The following is a 14,168-nucleotide window of genomic DNA, read 5'->3' on the forward strand; positions in this document are numbered from 1 at the left end:
CAAGAAACCAGAGACACATATTCAAGAAGCTCCCTCCCTAGGGAGCAGATGGGGAAAATTTCAGCAAATTTTGAGGCATCGGCAGACAACATTCAATACTTACCTAAGTGGGTCGTTTGGATAGTACTCCATTTATCAAATGCTTTTATAATTAATTCTCTCAACAGATAACACTACCTTATTTTACAAATGAAGAAATTAATGAGAAAAGTATACAATATGACTTGCTCAAGAACATGCATAATAAATTTTAGAGACCTAGACCACCGCAGCATGTTCTATGTGCTGTTCCTTGCCACTTCTCCAGTCATGCAGGTCACTTTACAAAAGTAAATAGTAAAAGGGCGAGAAAGAATGGGCTTTCTGAAAGTTCACTAATTCCAGCAGAATTAAAACAATTCCAATGGACTTTCCTAGTGGCACAGTGGATAAGGATTCGCCTGCCACTGCAGGGGACATGGGTTCAATCCCTGGTCTGGGATGATTCCACATGCCAAGGAGCACCTAAGCCCATGTGCCCCAACTACTGAGTTCAAGCTCCAAAGCCTGAAAGCCACAACTACTGAGCCTGTGTGCTGCAACTACCGAAGCCCACATACCCTACAGCCAGCAAGCCACAACTGCTGAGCCCACGTACTGCAACCACAGAAGCTCGTGAGCCTAGAGTTTGTGCTCTGCAACCACAGAAGCCAGGCCAGTCATGGAAAATGTGTCTTCTCTGGTGCCAAAAAGGTTGGGGACCATTGCTATACAAAAGATAAAGTAATATTTTCTTAAAGAGATTCCATTTTATAAGTCTTTTTATTTTCAGCCTATGTAGTATTTCTGGTCAGTTTCAATCCACTCAGATCTCATTTCCAAGTACTGCCTTCCTTTGAAGATTTTAGCCTTAATTAGAAGAAAATTCGTGAACACAGTACTCCAAGTGAGTTTTTCTCCAAATTCACCTTAATACTTAAGAAATGTCTAGACATGAACAATACCATATCTGCACTTTATATTACAAAACAACAACAACAACAAATGTTCCATAACTATACACTAGGTAAATGTTTTTATCTTTAATAAGACCCTAGGAGAAAGTGAGACTCCAGAAAAAAAAAAATTACACTATGATATACTTTTGCTTTCTCAGATCTCCAGCCTAAGTTTTGTCCAAAACTGACTTCCGGTTTGATAAAGGAGGAGAAAAAATCATCCTCATATTGATCATCGCACAGAGAATCACTCAGTCACTTTTAGTTTAAGGGCTGGATCTAAGAGCAGCATTTATAAAACCTGGTGTTAATCCATAGTTTACACAGAACAAAACCAGCAAAGAATTCAGCAACAGCTCCCGCTGAGCTTTGTTATGGTAGGAAGTGTACATGCGTATCACATTTCACTACAAAACCGTCTGTTGTCCTCAACATTATTGGAACATTAGTGGATCTCTCCTAATGATGTCAACCTGTGTCTCTCCAGCTCTTACTCTCCCCCACACACATGGTGTGCTGAGATGATCTGTACCAATCACATTGCTTCCTTGGTGGCTCAGACAGTAAAGAATCTGCCTGCGATGTGGGAGACCTGGGTTCAGTCCCTGGGTCTAGAGGATCCCCTGGAGAAGGACATGGCAATCCACTCTATTATTTTTGCCTGGAAAATCCCCATGGACAGAGGAACCTGGAGAACTACAGTCCATGGAGTCACAAAGAGCTGGACACGACTAAGCGACTAAGCCCACAATCGCATTTGCAGAGCAACTCTTGCCCTCTTCCTCCACAAATGCTGTCCTAGAACGGTGGAAAAAGCTCTGAATTTGGAGTCAGCTGATAGCAGTTCAAACTCAGCTCTGAAACACTCTAATCTCTGGAAAATCATTCAACTGCCCTGAGTTCAGTCTGCTCATCTGTCTGATGAAGATAAAAAGAAAGTCTTCTTCACTGTTATGATCTTATTTGACACATGGGAAAGTGGTTGGGAAATTTTAAAATTTTGAGTTTGTAAAGCATTATACAAATGCTATTCTGAAGTAGGTTTTGAAATACAATCTCATATGGACTTGTCCTTTCCTCCTGGATTTGCCGTTAATTCCCTGCAGTGTATGGCAGTTTCTTCCTCATCATTGTTTTCCAGGATTTCATCTCTTGTTCTTTATCATTTTATGTTTCTCCTCCCCCTTGTGTAGCAGAGCTCCTGTACATCAGCTCTCAGCGGCTTCTGCTTTTAAACCAGTTGGCTGCCTCACCCACAAGTCACTGTGCTCACTAAACTGCCAGACCATCGGTTCTGGCTGGCAGGGATCTTGTTCATAAACATTATTTTATCCTCAGTGCCTAAGGAGCACCTGTCACACAGCAGGTATTTAATAAATGTCAGTGGGAATAATGATCAGCTTACTAACTGAAAAAAAAAAAAATTCAGATTTCCTTGAATTTCTCTGGCTAATTTAAGCTCTGAGTTTCTTGCTAATATTTGACTCCCCTTGACTTCTGCTTACACATTTCTATTCTAAATATTGCCTCTCTGTAGTAAACTTGTCTTTTTGGAGGATTAGCTTATGATAGTTCAGTACACCTTTAAACATTTAAGACAATTTACATAGTTAAAGAAAAGGAACCATATGCAGACTCTCTTCATCTTTCCTGAGCTTCTATCAACTGGATATTTTAAATAAATAAAGTCTGAAGAAGTGTATTTATACAAGGGACTTAGAATACAATTATTTGCTTTAACAAACTATTTTATTTGCTTTAAAAATGATTTGATATGACTTTCTTAAAAGAGCTAAGTTCTACTGCAAGCTAAAATTGTGTTCTATGAATAAGTTTTATCCCTAAACATATATTCATGAAAAACTGCATCAAGTAAAGCAAGCTAATAATAAGATACACCTTCAAAATTATGCAATTAATTAATGATTTTTTTTCACTAAATCTCTGAAGCTGAGACTAACTACCTTTCAATTAAAAAATGAGCATCCTCAACTGAGTTAGATAATAGAAGATTAGGTAAAACACTGTAGGTGAAATTGCTTTGTTGACTTTTTTCAACTATACAAATGTAAGAACATGAGCTTCGAGATAAAATAGACTGGCTTCAGATTCTGGCTCTTTTACATACCAGTTGGTTGACCTTGGGCAAACCACTAAGCCTCAATTTCCTCATCTGGAAAATGAGAATATTAAAATTACCTTGCAGTACTGCACTAAGGATTTGGCCAGGTAAAGAACTGTCCCATAGGAATCATTACCTAAAGGGTAGCTATTATTAACCATACCCTGGTATCTATTAGAAAATAAACTCCAGGAGTACAAGAAGTACCATTATATTTTAAATATTTAACACACTGCCTGGCACAGAACACTTACTCCATGAATATTTCTTTAATAGATGTAACTATGATTGGAGGATGACAGCAAGTAAAACTGCTCGTTTCATCCTAAAGACAACCAGCCACTTCCACTAGAGAACAGCTAATCCCCCAAGTTATTTGGTGAAATCTTTAGCAAAAATCCCTGTCCACTGAGAATATAGCTGGTATTTTTCAAAACATCTTTATTAGGAAACCAAAGAAGGAAGGGTGTGGAGGGTGGGGAACTTGACTTCTTTTTTCAAAATACTGAAATCAATTCTTCTGTTATTTTAAGCAAAGCTTGGCCACAGAAGGGCAAGAATGGCACAGTTTACTAGTCCCTCTGTCCCCTGGAAGTATTTGAGGAGGAAGGTAAAGGCATGGAATCCTGCCTTCCTATTTAACCCTTCATGACTTATAAATAAACACGTCCTCCAAGAGAAATAAAGGGGATTCATTTCCCTTATTAAAGATTATTTCATCTTATTATATGTGTACAGACAAGAGAGTAAAAGCTCAAGGAGGTCTTTTCTTAAACAAATATTGATTTATAAAAATAAGCTGGTCCCCTGACACTTACCCCACTCCCCAGAACTTCCCCCTAAAGAAAGTAGGTTAAATACACGCCTTTATCCCTTTTCCCTCTTGAAACTTCACCCAGAGATAAAGGAAAAGAAGACAATAGCAAGCATATTTTAGAAGGTACAAAGCAAATAGATGAACAGCAAGTTTCTCAGCAGTCCCCAAAGCTGAATGCTTAATCGGCAGTGGAGAAAGCTGAAAATAACCTGATTCATATACAGAGGCCCCCAGATGCTCAGGTACTGGCAGCCCTGGTATGGGCATCCACCTGTGGAAGTGGATGAAGGTAGAGCTAAAAAGAGGATGATGTGTTGAAAACTTGTTTAGGAAGAAATTAGAGCCCTCTGGTCCCCTTCTCTACTATGTAGCTGAGTGACTACCCACCCCTACCAGTACAGAAGTTAAAAGATGGGGTGTTATTCTGTGGAATCAGTAAAACAGAGTCTCAAAACTGGGGACACTAGGTATAGTCGAGGATAAAGGAGAATACTAGAAACAGAATAGTTCATATTTAAATACTTTTCCCACAAAGGTTCAAAACCAAAATAGCACTGGACTTCTCAGTAAAATATTGGAAGCCCGAGGCAGCAGAAGAATGTCTTCAAAATTCAGAGGGAAAAATTAATTCCAACCTATAATTCTATAGCCATCAGAATTAACACATAAGGGTAGCAACATGGATGGACATGAAGATTATTGTACTAAGTGAAGTAAGTCGGACAGAGAAAGACATATATGTTACCATTCATATGCAGAATCTAATTTTTAACAATGACATAAACGAACTTATTTACTAAACAAAAACAGACTTACAGATATTGAAAACAAACTTACAGTTACCAAAGGGAAAGCATGGGGAGGAAGGATAAATCAGGAGCTTGGGATTAATACACACATACTACTAAATACAATAGATAACCAACAAGGACCTACTACACAGGGAACTCTACTCAATATTCTGTGATAACCAACATGAGAAAAGAATCTAAAAAAGAATGAATATATGTATATGTATAACTGAATCACACTTTGTTGTGCATCTGAAACAAACACAACATTGTAAATCAACTATACTCCAACAAAAACAATTTTTTTTTTTAAAAAAAGAACATGTAAGGGTATATAAAGCCATTTTTTAGGCAGGCAGTTTTTTAAAAACTGTATTTCCTATGTATGTTTTTTCAGGAAACTACTGGAAGGTATGCTCCCTAAAATGAGAGACTAAACAGAGCAGGACAATGACCTGGATTCCAGGAAACAAGGGATCTAAAACAAAAGCGAGGCAAAGGAAATCTCAGAATGGTGGTCAAGGGATATCCCATGACGGCAATAGCTCCAACAGTCTAGACTGGGTCTAAGACACACTGAGATTTATTTAAAAAGAATCATCGATAGAATACCCCAAATATTTGAATATACAAGGAGAAAACATACACCAGAAGTTGAGTTAGAAATAATAATACATGAAAAACAAGGAGAATTATTAATTCCCCCCCAAAATCCAAAGTATTATTCCAGAAAGAAAAGGTAAACCCAATAATTTACCTTGCCCAACTGTGAATAACATTTACATAGTCATGATCATGTAAACACTATTCTAACCAAAATGATATATCGGTGTTGAGGGGAGACAGGAAGTATGCGTGGTGGGGGACGGGGTTTGCTGAGGGCAGGAAAGGATACCAGTTCCTCCTATTCCATAGATGTCAATGGATAGACCTTAAAACTAGAATGAAAGAGTTATATTAAAATGTGATGTAAAGACATGGACGAAAATTTCAAAGGAATCTGCTAAAACAAAAATTGAAAGTGGTTGCTTCTTTCTTTGGAGTGTAAAATGAAAAAGGTGGAGGACTACTATTTTTCATAAGAAGCATTTTAGAATTAAATTTACATTTTGTGTATGAAGCACTCTGATAAAAGTAAAAATAAAATTAAACAATAGCCCTGCCCCTGACAACCTGGTGATCAAGATAAAAAGGCTGGTAGCTGGAGGATTTAATGTTTTGTATAGAAAAGGTTATTCAAAAAGGCTGAAAATTTAAAGTAGCTCAATTATACTTCATAGTTATGGGGAGTAAAGGGGGTGAATGACAGAAACTTATGCTCAGGTGATGAAACATCTTATGCTAAATGTACCTTCACTAACTGAAAATAGGGATGCTATACAAAATACAAAAGATACATATTTAAATGTAATTTGGGCTTCCCAGGTGGTACTAGCAGTAAAGAACCCATCTGCCAATGCAGGAGACATAATGCAGGTTCCATCCCTGGGTCGGGAAGATCCCCTGAAGGAGGGCATGGCAACCCACTCCAGTATTCTTGCCTATGAAATTCCATGGACAGAGAGAGGGGCCTGGCAGGCTACGGTCCGCAGTGTCGCAAAGAGTCGGACACTACTGAAATGACAGCATGTATGCACACAAATGTGAGTTACAACCTCCCAGACATCTCTTTCACTAGACCCTATTTGGAAATTTGAATCTGTCCTGTGATACTGCTTATTAAAACCACATATACAGTCTATTTAAATCAGTGTGAGCTGGATTATTTTCTAACTTGGAGAATTCACTTTAGTCACAAAATTTTGAAGCTTAGAACTCTATATTAGGGGCAATTTTGTTCCATGAGAGAGAGGCTTGGATTTAGTTTATTTGCCCAAGAAACATCTATGTTTGTACATATAATCAAGTACTGTAAATGTAGAAAATTAAAAGTATATAAAAGTAGGTAAAAATCAAGTATTCTTATATATATATATGCCTATATACAAATGTATGTGTGCTTATTATGCCAAGGATGTATGTACATTATATGTTATTCTTCAATAAGTATTGCAAAAATATAATTAGCTATACCTTTGAAAGAGAGAATGGAACTAGATTCACTGAGACAACAGAATGCTCACAGCACAGTTACTGCAGCCAAGCATCCTGAATTCAGATACCGACTTGACCACTTAATAGTTGGGCACATCACTTAACTTTTCTGTGTTTCTGTGTCCCCATGTACAAAAAGGAGATAACAACAATGGGAACCTTATGGTACAGTTGAGAGAATTTAATGAGCTGATACATGTAAAGCACGTACAATAGTGGTTGGAAAATAGTACATGTTATATGAGGCATGTTGATGGTGACGTTAACAATACCTTACAACCCATCACCTATAGATCCCAACTACGGAACACACATACATACAAGTACATGCTCCCATGGGTATTTACAAAAGCTTTCTTGTCTTTGAACTAAAACACCTTATTCTCATCTTTGAACTTATCCAGTAGGGGAAAAAAAGACCACCAATAATATCAAAATTTTAAGGATAGCAAAAATATTCCTTTTTCCCTCCATCTAATAGAGTAGAAACAGTGTCAGACTTTATTTTTGGGGGCTCCAAAATTGCTGCAGATGGTGATTGCAGCCATGAAATTAAAAGACGCTTACTCCTTGGAAGGAAAGTTATGACCAACCTAGATAGCATATTCAAAAGCAGAGACATTACTTTGCCAACAAAGGTCCATCTAGTCAAGGCTATGGTTTTTTCCAGTAGTCATGTATGGATGTGAGAGTTGGACTATGAAGAAAGCTGAGTGCCGAAGGATTGATGCTTTTGAACTGTGGTGTTGGAGAAGACTCTTGAGAGTCCCTTGGACTGCAAGGAGATTCAACCAATCCACTCTAAAGGAGATCAGTCCTGGGTGTTCTTTGGAAGGATTGATGCTAAAGCTGAAACTCCAGTACTTAGGCCACCTCATGTGAAGAGCTGACTCATTGGAAAAGACCCTGATGCTGGGAGGGACTGGGGGCATGAGGAGAAGGGGATGACAGAGGATGAGATGGCTGGATGGCGTCACTGACTTGATGGACATGAGTTTGAGTGAACTCCGGGAGTTGGTGATGGACAGGGAGGCCTGGCGTGCTGCGATTCATGGGGTCACAAACAATCGGACACAACTGAGCGACTGAACTGAACTGAACTGAATAATGCCTAGTTAAAGGCACAAATGCTGCCTTAACTGCTATGTCAAGTTCCTGGACAAGTTACATCAAAAATTCCACCTCCTCTTTTCATGTTTTGAACTTATATTAAGTCAGTCAGATCAGCTTTTTTTAAATTAATAGTAAAATTAATTTTTGTTCTTATTCATATTTTGCAATTTTTATAATGAAATACAGTGCCATATGGCCAATGAGTGCTTAACAGTTCTTTCACTGAACTTTCATAAAAACACTAATAAATGAAATAAGCATTACTTAAGCTTTTATATAAAATATTTCAAATACTTTTTACTTTGGAGAAAACAGACTCATTTAATTTTTTCATTTCTAACTTCTATCAATCTAATGAAAACAAGAAAGCAATCTGCCTTAACAAAGCCAATCAATTTATTGAGTTCTAATATTTATTGAGGATATTAAACTTTATAAGCAGTTGAGAAATATAGGAAAAGATACATTCAATTACGAAGAGCCTTTTTATAAGAAATATGCTCTATTAATATAAAACTTGGCCTCATCCTATCCAGTTTTATGGACAGAGGACTCTGAGATATATGCTATCTAAAGGAAACAAAGAATCCTATATCCAATGTACCATAAATAGTGTGTGCGTGTGTGTGTGTGTGTGCACTCAGTCATGTCTGACTCTTTGCAACCCCATAGACTGTAGCTCACCAGGCTCTTGTGTCCACAGAATTTCCCAGTCAAGAATACTGGAGCCTACTCAGTAAGAATACCATTTCCTACTCCAGAGGATCTTCCCCACCCAGGAAGTGAAACTGTGTCTCTTGCATCTCCGGCACTGGCAGGCGGATTCTTTACCACTAGTGCCACCTGGGAAGCCCTACCATAAATAGACAAAATAGTTATTCTCCAAACTGTTTTCCTGGAAAAGAATTTTTACATTAAAGCAAAACTGTATGTCTTTCTCATAAGTTTTTCTGCGCCAGCGAGCAGATAATCAACTACATATCACAGAACCTCCTCAGTAAGGATATATTTCACTAAGCAAAAAGTAAAAATTATAAACATTGTAAAAGTTATTTTAATCTGCTAGCCTCTTAATTTATAAGTAAAGACTCAGGTTTTTTCCTTAAGTAACATTCAACACAATTTAAAACCACCAAAGTCAGATTTGCTTATCTTGGAAAATGAATACAACCTGAGACTTACCTCTCTGCAAATAAAAACTATTTTAAAATATAACATACTTGACCAGACATTTGAATATTTTAAAAACATGGTGCCTTTGGACTCCTACTTACATACTACGTAACCAACACTTTTAATAAACAAAAAGTTTGATGAAAGCCTGAATTCACTAAATGATAAATGATAAACTCCAGTCTCTACCCTGTCAAATGCTAAACTCTGCAAGCTTTCAGCGTTAAGTATCTCTGTGTCAGTTGTTTATTTTTCCTTTCCCAGTGATTGGAGGTTTAAAAATATTATATTACTTATAGTTAGTAAATAAGAGAATTCCACTGCCAAATATTTGTACAAGATAATGGAACAGCCGACATTCTGTTAAGAATCCACCCGGATGAAACTAACAGTCCAAGAGCACTTGTGCTTAGAACACATCCCTACACAAAGCCTTTGTTTTAGCCAAGTCTCAAAACGATGTCATAGCAGACATAGGCTTGGTACTTTCTGAAGGCCAATTATTCACCACGCTTCGTGTGTCTTTACAAAAATTTCCAAAAAAAAAGGCAACATTAAATTTCCTTTCTTTAAAGAATCATAAATGAGATGAGTTCAATCTAGTTGAGAAAAAGCTAGAACCATACACCAGTTTTTGAAGAAATAAAGTCTTGTCATTCTTGAGCCCATGCAGAAAAGTGAGCTAAAGTAAGAAAGTGATTGGTAAGCTGTGGTCCTTTGTGCATGCTTACATTTGAGTAAAAATATAGAAAACTTTTTGTAATAATGTATCTTAATTCACCCTCCTTTCCATCTTATTGACACTGGTAATTGATGCACTAGTTTCTCTATCAGAGATGCTAGTGAAGTTGAGATTAGTAGGTGTTTGCTTCACACGCAGTTCAAACCGCGAGACAGAGAAATGTGTTATGCCAGGATCAGAGGGACTCAGCCAAGGGCTATGGGTTCTCAGGGTCAGTAATGTATAGCGTGACAGGTAAACCATTAAGGGTGAGACAATAAAGCAACTGGTCACGCTAGACAGGTCACCACATATATAGTTTCTGCTGCTTTGTAAGCCAGGTCAGCTAAAGTCTACAAGCTCGGCCCCATTGCAAAAGATTTACAGGGTGTTACTGGTCTTAGAAGAGGCTGTCTCTACGCATTACTGGGCTGTTCCTCAAAATGCGAGACAGGGGTCTCCATCACCAGAACCTGGATGGGAAAGTACAGAGGAAGTATCCCAAGCAACACAAAGGACACTGGATTCAATCCCAGTCATGCCTCTCACTCAGACCCCAGTGTGGTCAGATCCCCTGCAAACACCAGAGGGCCAGGAGTCATTCCCACAGGCATCTTTAAGACAACACCAGTTAGAGCAGGCTAGGAAATTGGAAATTCTAAGAGACTTATTAGATAAAAAGAGAATACATACTTTACTATCTATAATAACTTTTAAATTGATCTATATTTGCAAAATTATATTCTAAATCACATTCTTTGGCTTTACCTTTATTTTCAGACAAGATACACATTTTAACTTATCTTTGCACATTTTTTAGGAAAATCTCAAGCCAACTTGTTAAAAGAGTTTTAAAGGAATTCCCTGGTGGTCCAGTGGTTGGGGCTCCACGCTTCCACTGCAGAGGTGACAGGTTCAGTCCCTTCTCAGGGAACTGGGGTTTTTGCAGGCTGCATAGCAAGGCCAAAAAAAAATTTTTTAAGAGTATTAAAGGGGAATGTATTCTTTAAATTTTATAAATCCATGAATACAAATATTTATTTCAAGTGAAGAAGTTTATTCTGTTTTTCTTTAGTTTTTTGATAAATCTACTCGAGTAAAAATACTTTATTCCTGAACCAAAAATATGTATCTTCCTTTTTAAAATAATAAAATGTAAGAACACAAGCCTGTCTGTCCACAGTCACACTTAAAGTTCAGGGAAAGAAAATCATATGTGAATAACGATATAATTACAAAATTGTCACCAAAGTGCCCAAACATCAGTAATAGAATCTAGTTGGTGGAAGACACAATTTAATCGCACAAATTACAGATGAATTTTTTTAATGCATGTTTGTTACAACAAATATTTTAGTTATAAGAATGTTGAAAAGTTGAGATCCTTGAAGACCTGTTTTTATAGACAGACTAATAATAATTTGAAAGGTCCATATCCATTATCATTAGATAAGTGCTTCTAACGTGCTTAAAAATTTTGTTCTTAAACAAGTTAAGCAGTTCTGTAACAATCCTCTGCTACTAGTCAACTGTTTATGGAACATTTTTTCCCCTGAGTCTGGGAAACTGTGGCAGCATTCCAAGAACTACTGTTCTGACCATTCCACAAGAGCCCTTGTCTGGCTGGTCTCCCTGAGAGCACCCTTGCCGCACACCCAGTTTCCTGGTGCCTACTTTAGCTTGATATGACTATAACTTTGCTATTAAACCTGAACTCAAAACATCCAGAGTAATAAAATTTTTATTTCTGATGTACATCTGTGAAAATTTTCTAAAACCTTAGCTAGACTGCCCCACCTGAAAACCTTTATTCCTTCATTAGTAAAGGCACATTGGTAGAAGAAAAATGCATCTTCCATTCTCTCTTCTATCATTAAAAAAGTTTCTCTAAATGCGGAGTCCACTTAGCCCAGAGCGGCAGGATTGGGTAGCGATCCCCTGCCGGGTAAATGAGATAAGAGCCCAGAAGAAAGTAAGAAGGGATACTGCTTCAGGGTTATGTGGCAAAAGATAGAGCAGATCACATCACTCTTCAGCTCCCCAAACTTCACACTGCAGAGTATATGCACAGGATATTCAAGACATCTCCATGATTTGGCTTAAGTCACACAGTCAAGTCTTAGCCTGGCATGCCTGGCACACGTCTCTCCAATGACCTACACATGCCCTTTGCCAAGCACTCCATGAACTTCTGAATCTTATCACAATTACTCTCTCCACTAGCCTTTCAATTCCTCAAAGTCCCTTGCTTCCCCAGCAAAGGTCTTTCCATCAACCTTTGCCCATCTCTGCCCATGATTCACCGGAATTCTGCCTTCCCCCTTAGATCTCAGTTCAAATGCTTCCTCTTTTCGCTATTAAATACTTCCCATAGAAGAAGCTATCTATCCTTCCTCATAGTGGTGGTTGTTGTTTTTAAGTACTTTAACAACACAAAAAAGAGCTTTTAGAATTAAAGTATTTTAATTACAAAACAAAAACTTCTCAGGGTCTCCTTAAAAGTTATCAGTCCGTGTCTTCAATTCAGCTGTGTAAACTCTGCACAGAAACTGGAAAATTTATATTTTAAATGGTTGTTTTCCTAGAAGAGTCACTGAACAGATTCATATGTTTACTTAATTAGAAACAATTTTGACATTGGATATATAATCTAATAAAATTCCAGTATTCTAAAAGAGGGTTCAGGATGGGGAGCACATGTATACCTGTGGCGGATTCGTTTTGATGTTTGGCAAAACTAATACAGTGTTTCAGGTTTAAAAATAAAATAAAAAATATAAAAAAAAAAAAAAGATGTTTCTGAAATGTCTTCACAGCTGTGACCATACTGAGAAAATGCATAGCTTTCAAATTATAAAGTTTTACAGGGAAGCCTGGCGTGCTGCAGTCCATGGGCTTGCAAAGAGTCAGACACGACTTAGCGACTGAACAACAGCATCAAAAACTGAAATAATATGGTAATCTAAAGAAAATTCAGGGATAATCACTTATTTCTGAATAATTCAAATATATTGCTTAAGAGGAATACTAAGTGATACAACTACAGTGCTTATATTTAAACTAAAATTAGTGTTTCTGTCATGTGAGCTGAGAAGATTCATCTTAATTTGAGCACATTATCAGAGCCTGTTATCACCCTGCATCTGAATAAAGAAGGAAATGGGCACTTCCCTGGTGGTTCCCAGTGGTTAAGATTCCAAGCTACCACTGCACGGGTTCCACACATGGTCAGGAAACTTCCCTGGCCTGTCAATGCAGGAGAGGCAGGTTTGATCCCTGGGTTGGGAAGATTCCCTAAAGAAGGAAATGACAACCCACTCCAGTATTTTTGCCCTGGAAATGCCATGGACAGAGGAGCCTGATGGGCTACAGTCCATGGAGTCACAAAAGAGTCCGATGAAACTAAGTGACCAAACCACCTCACCTACTGGAAACTAAGCCCCTGCATGCCACCCAGCATGGCCAAAAAGAAAAAAAAAGAAAGTAAAGAAAAATTCACATTCTTCAGATATTGCATACAAGTAAATTTTAAACTTCATTTTTCCAGAAAGTCTTTCTAAAAGTTATTTTCCTCATTATAGCTTAAATAATTAGTTCTTAATTCTCTCATCTTTTGTGTCATTTGCTTGACTATTGATTTAGCTCTATTTCCTAAGTCTTCTAGACACTGATATGATTTCAAATGAATAGTTACTGCTCCACCCAGGCCAAAGGAAGTCAATAGCAAACGTGGAAGCAGAAACTCTACACAATTGCTGAATTAGCCTCAAGGTAGCATCTGCTGAAATCACCCTTTTAAGAGCACGTGCTGCCAGAGAAATATCCGTCACTGAACTCCACACAGACTGGGAACATTCACCAAATCGATAGGTATAGATTTATATGGCTTACATTTAGCCAAAGCTATTGCAAATGTATATATTAAGAAACAATATATAACAAAGCTTAAAATGCTTACTATGACAGAATATACCTAAATTATACCAAAGTCAGAAATACAAAACCTTGAGCCATTCATACTTCAAACCCTAAAGTAAGCAAAAAGCCCAAAGAACACTCCAGATCCTGTCACAAAGACCCACCACTAAGGGCAGGAATATCATGACATTTCCTTTCAAATACATTTGCTTATGTGCTTTCCTGGGGTATAATTAGAGGCAATCAGGCCAGCTTCTTTTAAGAAACCAAGATGTGCAAACTGAGCCTCTGGATGCAGAAATGTCTACATCATCTTTGGTTTCCTCTGACTGAAATTTTTGTGAGTTTAACAACTAAATTTTAAAACTACAACTTTAAAAGAATTCTAGTTAACATGTCAAAATAAAATGCCTATATTGAATGGGATATGTTTCTATTAGAT

General features: G+C 37.5%; 1 protein-coding gene across 3 annotated transcripts in view; it reads right to left on the reverse strand.

Annotated features, from left to right (window-relative positions):
- TSPAN12 (tetraspanin 12) overlaps positions 1–14,168 on the reverse strand; it is a 65,502-nt gene that overhangs the window by 26,674 nt on the left and 24,660 nt on the right. The gene's annotated exons all lie outside the window — the stretch shown is intronic.

This window comes from Bubalus bubalis, chromosome 8 (assembly GCF_019923935.1).
Source record: "Bubalus bubalis isolate 160015118507 breed Murrah chromosome 8, NDDB_SH_1, whole genome shotgun sequence".
Classification (NCBI taxonomy): domain Eukaryota; kingdom Metazoa; phylum Chordata; class Mammalia; order Artiodactyla; family Bovidae; genus Bubalus; species Bubalus bubalis.